Source organism: Morone saxatilis, unplaced genomic scaffold, assembly GCF_004916995.1.
Source record: "Morone saxatilis isolate NCDOM2014 unplaced genomic scaffold, NCSU_SB_2.0 Contig19, whole genome shotgun sequence".
Lineage (NCBI taxonomy): Eukaryota > Metazoa > Chordata > Actinopteri > Moronidae > Morone > Morone saxatilis.
Window position 1 is genome coordinate 18027305 of NW_023339751.1, and position 9949 is coordinate 18037253.

Below are 9949 nucleotides of genomic sequence, written 5' to 3' on the forward strand. Positions count from 1 at the left end.
TCTGGAGTGTCGTGTCCTAGTGTTGGGTGGGTTGGTGGGTTGGTATCCTTCCTTCTCATCATCTCAGCTTTCTTCACCTCTCCTCCCTGTCGATATAAATAAAAACAGACCACTCACCACAAAGCAGCAGGGGTCTGGACAACTCCTCTTCTGGAGTAAAGGAGACACATTTTGGGTGACACAGAGGGGTTTACAGGGGTTCGGTGTTAACTTCTCTGTGGTCATCTAAGGACACTTGAACACAGCAGGGCCGCGTCATTCTGATTAGACATTTGAACCTGTTAAGAGTAGTTTGTAAGAGTGTTCTACAGAGGAGGAGGCAGCGGAGGCAGGTGAGGAATGGCAGACACAGCAAAAACAAAACAAAAAAAACAACTATCAGAAAACACACAGAGACATTGGACAGTGTCGAGTTTGTATATGAATGCGTGTGTTTCTGAAGCCGAGTAAGTGGACAATGCTGTGAAAGGTCTTTGGCAAACGGCTTGTTGAGTACGTAGTAGCAGGAGAATTTGGTGACAGACAAGGCAAAGCCCCCTCGGCCATGGCCATAGCAGGAATGCACTAAACCACAAATTTACAAACAGAATAGGATCCTGTTTTGCAAGGCAGCATTTCCTTACGTAATCGAGCAGAATAGAGCATGGGACACTTGTATTTGAGGGATCAAGGGCCTAAAGTCTAAATGTGTGTTTTGGAGTATATCAGGGGCTTAAGGGGGATAGAACAAGCAGTTACTGTGTCACAATAACTAAATTTAAAACAAATTTGAAGTCTTTAGTATTTAACTTCTGGTTTCTTGTAGATACAAGCAGTCTCCATGATGGTGCCAGATGTGGTTGCTAGAAAACATGTAAGAACTATCCTGGTGTCCTTTTTGAATGCTTATATTATATCACTGATGTCAATTAGCTGCTTTGAGTAATACACTTTTTTATGTGCTGAGAAATGATTCCCTAGAAGAAATGAAGACATATTTTATTCTACTCCACCCTACCCCGCCCACTCATGTCCACTTGTGCCTGTGGGAGTCCTGTTATGAACTGTCAGAGACTAGCAAAATCCCCCTCCTCAAGTCCCCCCATCCCACATATCTCCCGCCATCTCAACTCCTCTTCCACCCCCACACCTTTTCTTCCCTCCTTTTCTTCCCCATCGCCCTCCTCCGTCTCCTCCAGTAATGGATTACATGTCTCCACTCAGCCTTTCCTGTCCTCAGTGAATCATGGGGCTGAAGCCAAGGGTGGACCTTTAGGGTGGGTGGGAACTCCAACAAACCGAGGGGAAACTCCAGATATTGGGTTACTGTGTTCTTAGCTCCAGATATGATGTAGTGAGTGTGAGTATGCGTGCATAGTGGCGCCTTTCAGTGTCCTCCACATTCATCGCAGGGTGAGGTTGATGTGGAAATATGGGATGAATCTGTGGCGGGAGGGTGATGCTGGAAGGACTCAAGAGGGAGATACTAGCACTGATACTATATATCTTGTAGAATGTGAACTGCTTATATAGCACAGTTATGGACATAATCTTTTATATAGAATGGCATCTCATTTTGAACAGAATTGTTCTGTTTTTTGTTTTTTTTGTTTACACCTGACAACATTACTTATTTTATTTGATAATGATCTCTAATTAAAGCCTATAATTGTTCAATCTTCTAAGACTATAGTGCACTGACACAAAGATAAAGATGGGTAAAGATAAGAGTATCACAGACCTAAGCAGCACATGATTCACAACAAAACCTAGTTGAGACCTGAAGCACCATAAAGAAAACTGAATACTGCATCAGCATCAATAATATGAAATTAATTCTGAAGTGGCTGTTTGCATGGCATCTTCCATATGACTACGATATCATTTACATCAGAGCTCTTTGTCATGTCAGATGCTAATTATTTGCTTTGTCTGTGTGCTGCTAGTTGTGTCTGCAGCGGCTGTCTGTGGTTGTCTGGGACAGCAGGACTTTGTGGGCTTTGTTCCGTCTTTGGCTGGGGCTCCTGCACATGTCGAGCCCAAAGCTAGATGCAGTGGTAAATTTGTTGAGGGGGGTGGTAAAATACTATTACGGTGGAGTGAGGACAGCGCTGAAAGCTAGCATAGCTGTAGTTCATCGACTAACATCTTAACTCCCCCTTTTCATCCCTGTAAATCAGACTAGTCAGGGGCTTAAGTGCCTGACACAGCCAAGGGACACACCAGTCAGACATTGTTGAGGAGGTGGGGGAGGGGGGAGGCATGATAGAGTTGTTCCATTGCACAAAATAACCACGCTAGCCTGCTTCAGGGTACAGTGCAATATGAAAACTATTTAGTTTTCCATTGGAATACTAAACAATTTTGGCTTACATTCCATGAAAAAACAATGACAGCATCCCATAATTCTTGATAGCCAACAGTACAACTTATTGAATAGGTATAACAAAAACTCTGCAGTTACTTATTTTTTTTTCTCCAAGTAAGGGGCAAGTAATGTTTTTATTTTTTTATTTTTTTGGCTTTTTATGCTTTTATTTGATAGGAAGGTGGAGACAGACAGGAAAGGGGGCAGAGAGAGGGGATGACACGCAGCAAAGGGCCGTAGGTCGGATTCGAACCCTGGGGCTGCAGCAAGGACTCAGCACATGGGTCGCCAGCTCTACCCACTGAGCTAACCAGGAGCCCACAAGTAATGTTTTTAATTGTTTAAAATGAATTGTTTGTTCTTGCTCCTCATCAGGCATGATACAGTGAAAGCTAAATGAATAAAGTAAGATAAATAAGTTCATGTGTGTGTGTGCAGGTGGCATAGAGTGTAGAGAGACTGTCATATGTCCGCCCAGATGACATGTTTGATCACAACAGCTGCCAGGGTTACAGTAAAGTAAAAGGAAAGTTGATTATTTGCACACTTGCTCTTCAGAGAGCAGGAAATTGGAGGCAGTTTCATGTGCAGAGAAGTATAACAAACATTAAATGCAATAAAACTAAATGCAGATGTACAGCATCTGTTATCCCAGTGTGCTTAAAGCTGTCTGAATGTGCCTAAAGTACAGACATAAAACAAGCAAATAAAATAAAAAAGCACACCACTCTTGCACAAAGTAATGAGTTTAGTTACAGTATAAGATATTGTTTCTGAAAATGTTTTGGGCTTTTATTGCCTTTTAATCGATAGTGACAGCTGAAGAGAGACAGGAAAGGAGGAGAGGGAGAGGCGATGACACGCAGCAAAGGACCACAGGTCAGAGTCGAACCTGTGGCCACTGCAGCAAGGTCTCAGCCTCGCCAGCTCTCAGAACGCCCCACAGTAGAAGATTTTGAAGCAATCTTCCAGAGGTAGAGACAACCTAAGATCTAAAAATTCCTCTCACAGTCTAATACAGCCTGTCTGTCGTCTGCTGTTATATTTCTAAACAAAGGCTGTCCGGCAAACATGTAAATATAAATGCGTAAAGTGGCAAGCAGTTTCTCCAAGTGCTGTGTAAGATGTCATCGTGACAATAAACATTTGATGAGCTTTTTGCCCGTTTCCACCAATTTTTATTACGTATAATTGCAAATAAATTTATTTTAGTTTTCCATTACAATATGGCAACCTCTGGATATATTATATGGGTATCATGTCAGCCAGGAATTATGTTTAAAAACTATTTTATCACGGTCTTTCTAAGTCAGACACCAACCCACTCCCTAACTGAGTGTCTCAAATGTTAAAAGGAGGTCTGGCAGGTCTACAGCTCATATTAATAAACAACAGAGTCTGTCAACTTAGTATATATCTTAAGGTAAAAGAAAGCCAAAATAATGACTTTAATATCATTGTTAATGTGCTGCAGGCGATGTTCTGGGTCAGCGTGACACAGACATCAGCTAGCTTACGCGTGAGAGTTATAACTTTGGACCCTGATCCAAGCTCTTCATCAGTATAATGATTTTAAAATTATTTTCCCAGCAGACAGAGAGAGGACAAAATAATGTGCTTTGCAGTCTGCTGAATGCAGCAATTTTGGGTTAAGGTCACCAGAAAGTGCCAAATAGAGATCCATCAATGATTATTAATGTTATTGTGGCTCTAATTCTGTAACAGCTGCCATTACACTTTTTTGAATACTTAAAACTAGAATCCACACATAAGGCGGGACAGTTCTTCACTATTTTTACTTTTATTTTTATTTTTGAACCCAAATCATGTTCCTGTTAATTACAGCAGCAGACATGCTAACACTACAGCTTACAATTCGTGCAGTAAGACCCATCCTGCAGCTAACATGCAGTTTTAATTGGCTGCCTGTGTGAGGAGTCATGCTTGATTCCACATCAATTTGCTTCTGATTCATCCACCTCCATAAAGGTTGTCTGTTCTCCTACTTGGAATTAATGAAACTCCCCACGTTCCTTCCCAACTTCAAATGGACAGAAACCGTATAGGTGCCAAAATCTCTGTAACACCGAGTGCTTAATGAGCTCAGAGTTGCCGTTTTCACCTGACTCTCCACTATTTATTACCTGTGGAACATGTGAAATAATTAGCTGACTTTCTGAGTGGGGGGAGCCACGGTCTTTTCATCAAAGAGGTAAGAGAGGTTGCATCACCTGATTGTGCCCTGCAGCCGTAGTAAACCTCCACCACTCTTTAAAGATGATAGAGTTTGGATGGACATGCTGTATGAGTAGTGGCTGTCATTACATAATACTGTGCATTATGGCTTGCATTATAAGGCACTTGAAGCTGAACTGATACATTTCTTTACCCGCTGCAGCACTTTGTCACCAAGAATGAGAGTTGTTTATTCATAAAAAATATACTTTATTAAAACAAACAACATGTACTTGATGTTTCTAAATTATTATATTATGTCTTGGCATGACTCCACTTTTTTTTAGCAGGTTTTAGCCTGTAACAAGTATCCTTTAAACCTATTTTAAAAAGTATATTATAACTGTTAATCCTTTACTTCCTTTTATTACCATCAGTCTTTATTGTTCACTGGGAGGCAACAATGGGAAAAATATAATATATATAATTACAAAAATAAATTTGGAGGTATTAAACAAAATGCTAAAATCTAGTAATTGTGCATGTAAACTATTTTACTGTTATTATCACTGTTAGCAGTGAATTTAGCCAGATAAAGCTTACCTACATTGGAAGTCTGATATTTATATGAACATCAAAAGTAACTATAATCACACTTTCAACAAAAATTAATAAAGTGTTTTGATAAAAATATTGTTATCCCTTTTATATAGATGTACTTTTATTTTATTCAGACAGACAGGAACACAGGGTGGAAATAACGTGCAGCACGTACTGTATATAAAAACTACATTCAGAGCATCAGGCTAAAACTAAAAGCTTTGTCAGTAACTTTGGATGGCTGTAAAGTGGATGGTAATGAATTGCATTTTCCAACTTTACTTTCTTTTGCAAAGGCATGCTGCACCTTTACGAGGCAAACACTCGGTTTCTCTCCTTCATTTCCCAGATTAACTGGCCTGCATGTTAAAGTCTTGGCTGGATGTCAGTGACTCTGTAAAATAAATGAAATCAACTAAATTGAGTTGGATTTGCAACATCTGTCCCCCACAAAATGAACAAATAAAAACTCTGTTGGAGTGAATTTGCATTTCTACAAATTTTTCTGCACACTCTTTGAAATTAAAAGTGAGTGTCTAGCAAATATGCTCGAAGTACTTTGGCATTTACATTTTAGGCAGCTAATGCTCTTATTCAGACTGCTGTGAGTGCAGTAGTAGAACTGGATTACCATGTTTTAGTTTACTAACTGTACTGTATGAAATTCTGTATTGCTTGTATATTACAGTGACACATTTTAAAGAAATAAGAATCTTTTCAGTCAAACATCCCCAAAAGTCTGTGCATCAATCGACCATGAGTGGGTTTGGTATTCCCCTTCGACCACAATGGCCTTCATACAGTCTTATTGTGAGGAATGGGCAGTGTGTGAAGCCCTGATGTCTCCTATGTGCCGCGACTGCTTAAACAGACAGATGCGTTGCAGTACTAAATGAGGTGTTGAAAGAAGAAAGCCTTCATGTCCCCCTCTCTCCTTCTTTCCACCACTGACATATTAGATCCTCCTTCCTTTTCCTCCTCCACATCTTGCACTTGATGATGTTGCTGTCATGGCCAATCTTTAATACCTTTTCTCCTTTGCCCTTATTGCCTGTGCACAATAGAAGCAACTTGGTTAATGTGTTTGATGGTGAAATTAGGTCTACGTAGTTGCTTGGTTCAGTTATAAACTTTCAGAGTTAGTGTTATATAATGTGCTATTATTGGTTTTAAACAAAGAAAAATGAATAGCTAGTAATGCCTAAAATAACAGTGGCTGCATACATTCAGAGCTTATTATTCCTGGAGTCTCTTTAAATCAAATTTACAAAGAAAACCAGATGGCTATGAAGGGCTGGATTTAACTCCTCATTCATTCTGAAGTTGCTAGTGAAAATGTTTTTCATTACGCAAACAAAATCACATCGTTAGAAAAACAGGGAAGCATGCAAATTTGATTGGCTGTTGATGGCGACTGAGAGAAGTTCAGCCACTGTGGACATTTCTAGGCGGACAGGCTTCATTTTCCACAAGTTTTCCTGCTTTCTTAGAAACTGAATGAACTCTCAGGTTTTTACCCAGCACCTCTCTATCATATGTGATCAGAACTTCAAGAAACCACTTGTTGCATGTAATATTGGAGAAAGTGTATTTCTCTGTAGCATTTTGAATAAACATAAAACTTGTAAATGTGAACAGTGTTCTGGTTCATCCAATTTTCTTAATATGGCAGGTCTACTGTTTCCTCCACTAAAATGTCTAGAAACATATATATCAGTAAACATCATTATTTTTTCTTTTTTCCAGCTCCTGTGATGACAGTTGTATATGCTCAAACCCTGCTTTTTTTTTATCAACTCTCTCTTTTTTGGTCAAAAGTGTACTTTCACGCTTTATTAAAGAAAGGATGAATGTTCCCAATGTTCTGCTGTGAGTGTGAATACTGTTTGATTGAAACAAGGTGGCATGCACTTGATTTAACCCCCAGAAAGGCGTGTCACTTCAAATTCTCCCCTAATTTGACTAATCAGAGTCTGGCCTGTCACAATGGCTTCCAAAGCCAGAACAGCCAGAGAAATATGTGCCTTGACTGCCCTAACGACATTTTACACGTAATAAACTTACTCTTGGACACCATTTACCACTACAGGGAGCCGGTCTGAGAATTTGACATGACTTTTACAAGGCCCAGGGTAATTTCCTTTCTCTAAACTGCTTTTGCCTGGGGTGAAGTTAGTGATTAAAACTGTATGTGAATTGTCAGTGCTGACGATTACTGTTGAAGAAATAGGATATTGATACAATACTTGCTGCTGTTTTATGAACTCAACTGTAGTTCAATTGTAGATCCACTGTGAGTGCTCTGCGAGTTTGAGAAAAGGTAAAAGTCTCCATTTCATGTTAAACATTGTATCTGAAAATCTGTACTGAGACATAGCAAGTATAATCTTTTATATCTATATTGAAATACAAGGAAATAAAGCAGCACTAAGGAAATACCAGTATTGCACAATACTACTTTTAGGAAAACTGTAACACCGAAAATACATGCAAGGTAATTCTTTTCATTTTGTATCTATATTCTTGTGGAATTCTTATGTCATCTATGTAAAAGTTTACATAGCTGACACACAAATTTCATATGAGCAAATAGGAATAATGTTATATATTACCTCTATATTAGAGCTGGGTGGAATTTTAGCCTCATTTTGGGATTTAGTCTGGTAATACAGGTGTATTTTTTTACACAGTAATGTCGTCTATTGCAGCTTTAACTGTAACTGTAATAATGATTCTAATGACAAAGAGCATGGAAATTGCAAAACAGAGAAAGAGAGAAGAGTGAAAGTGACAGAGGGGAAGAATGGAGTGCACAGGAAAATTGACCCCCCAAAAAGCTGCCATTGTCGATGATGGATTCCTCCCTAATCGAAACAGTTTGCCCAGTCGCCCAGCTGGGCTTCATGTGCTTTTGATTACTCTCCGCCATTTAGTTCCACAAAATTACATGCTGCCTAATGGTCTTTTAATGGTTATAGGTTTCTCTGCTCTTTAATGAGCCTGCACCAGTTGGTTGCTAATGCCCTATGGAAATTTGGCAAACGTCCAGTGTGGTTAAGTATATTTCCCTTCAGTTTACAACTTTGTTGTGTGAAATCACAAACAAGGAGGTCGGGTGTGAGATGTGGAAATGCGGCTCGTGCTTCTCCTGTTGGCTTGTTTTGTTTTACTGTGGAGGCGATCCACACAGCTCCATAATTGTGCTATTAGGCATTTGATTGTTTGCACTCTCATGCTCCCTATAATTTTTCTGAGGTGATAATGTGGCAACTATTCCGTCTTTACACATGTGCAACACACATTCACTGCAGTGGTAAACAACTCACATTAAGACACATAGGATTACACACACACCTCCTATGTCTCAAGTTTGTAACAAGACCTGCATACAGTGAGAGGCTCTCTCGGGTCAAGTGGTCAAGGTGAGAGAGTTCACCCCCCGAACTGACCTTAATCGTCACCACAGCCATTACTGATGTGTTTGTGCGATTTTTATCTCTACCCCACGTCTGTTTTTGTGTCCTCGTGTACGTGTATCTGTGTGTGTGTGTTCGTGTCTTAATGGGGACGTTAGCAGCTGCTTTTTGATGAGTGCCTGTTTACTGGACCTAATTAAGCAGAAAACGGCCACACATCTCCTCTGCTAAAGTAGGACCCCAAACAGATGGCCTGAGGACCCAAGAGGCCGTCTGACACCTTGCCCGCCCTGGATGGCCACTCAGCAGCCAGTCAAATAAAAAAATAAAAAAACAGGCCAGTCCACAGTGTCCCTGTCAACACCATCCCACTTGAAACAAGGTCATTATCATTGTAAATGTTCCCTTCTAATAAAAATAGATAGATAGATAGATGATTAACACTTGCCAGGGCTTTGGGGTAGAAGATATTGTGCATATTTCAACTGAAAAGTTGTATGCTGAATGTCTGTCTGTTTTTTGTCTTCCGCCATTCGCTCATCTCTTGGGGTTATTCCCGTCTTTAGGCCTTTCTTCAGAATCTGACAGATCTTGGGCAAAAACAAACTGCCCAATTGCCTCGAGGAGGAACTCTGGGATACGTCCTCCGCTTTGTGATTCTTCATATAGCTTTATCTGTCTGGAGTCTGACAGAGGCTTACCTGAGGGGACGTGCAGGACTTCTGCTGACACTAAACGGATCACGGAAGCAACTCGCTACACGCCTCGCTGATGAAGACATCACCACATAGCTATGCAAAGGGAGAGATGAATCCCCAGACTGCAGGCACCGTCATGTTTTTTAGACTTGTTTTAACTATTACAACAGTGAAGTGAGGAGGCACTCATGGACTGTTGTTAACTCTTCTGGTACTCTGTTGGGTACGCTACCAGTAATACTTCAACTCCTATGTTTTTATTACTGCAGCTACTTCTACTCCTGCTACTTCTACTACTGCACACTATCACTGCTACTATTGTTTCTGCACCTTTACAAGGTGCTTGTTGTAGCTAAATTCAAAATATACTCCACTTCCGCTGTTTGAATAGGAATAATGTTTTTTATCTTCAGAATGAGAAAATCTGTAGCACAACCTCCGTTTGTGGTTCAGGTGAATCATCATCTGCTGGCCTGCTTGTCCTTCACAGGTTACAAGTCATGACTCTTCTTTGGACCATCTTTCCACTGCTCTGATGAGGGGGGGGGAGAACCCCATTGTGACTGTGAATGTTTGTGTGTGTCGGTGTGAGTGCATGTAGGTGTTTGTGTGTGAGGGAGGTGTAATAGTAGGCTACTCTAGAGGGCAGCAAGAGACCATGTAGAATGAGTTGTTGCTCTAGGATTTTTGCAGTGGGGTGGGCAAGGGGGGGG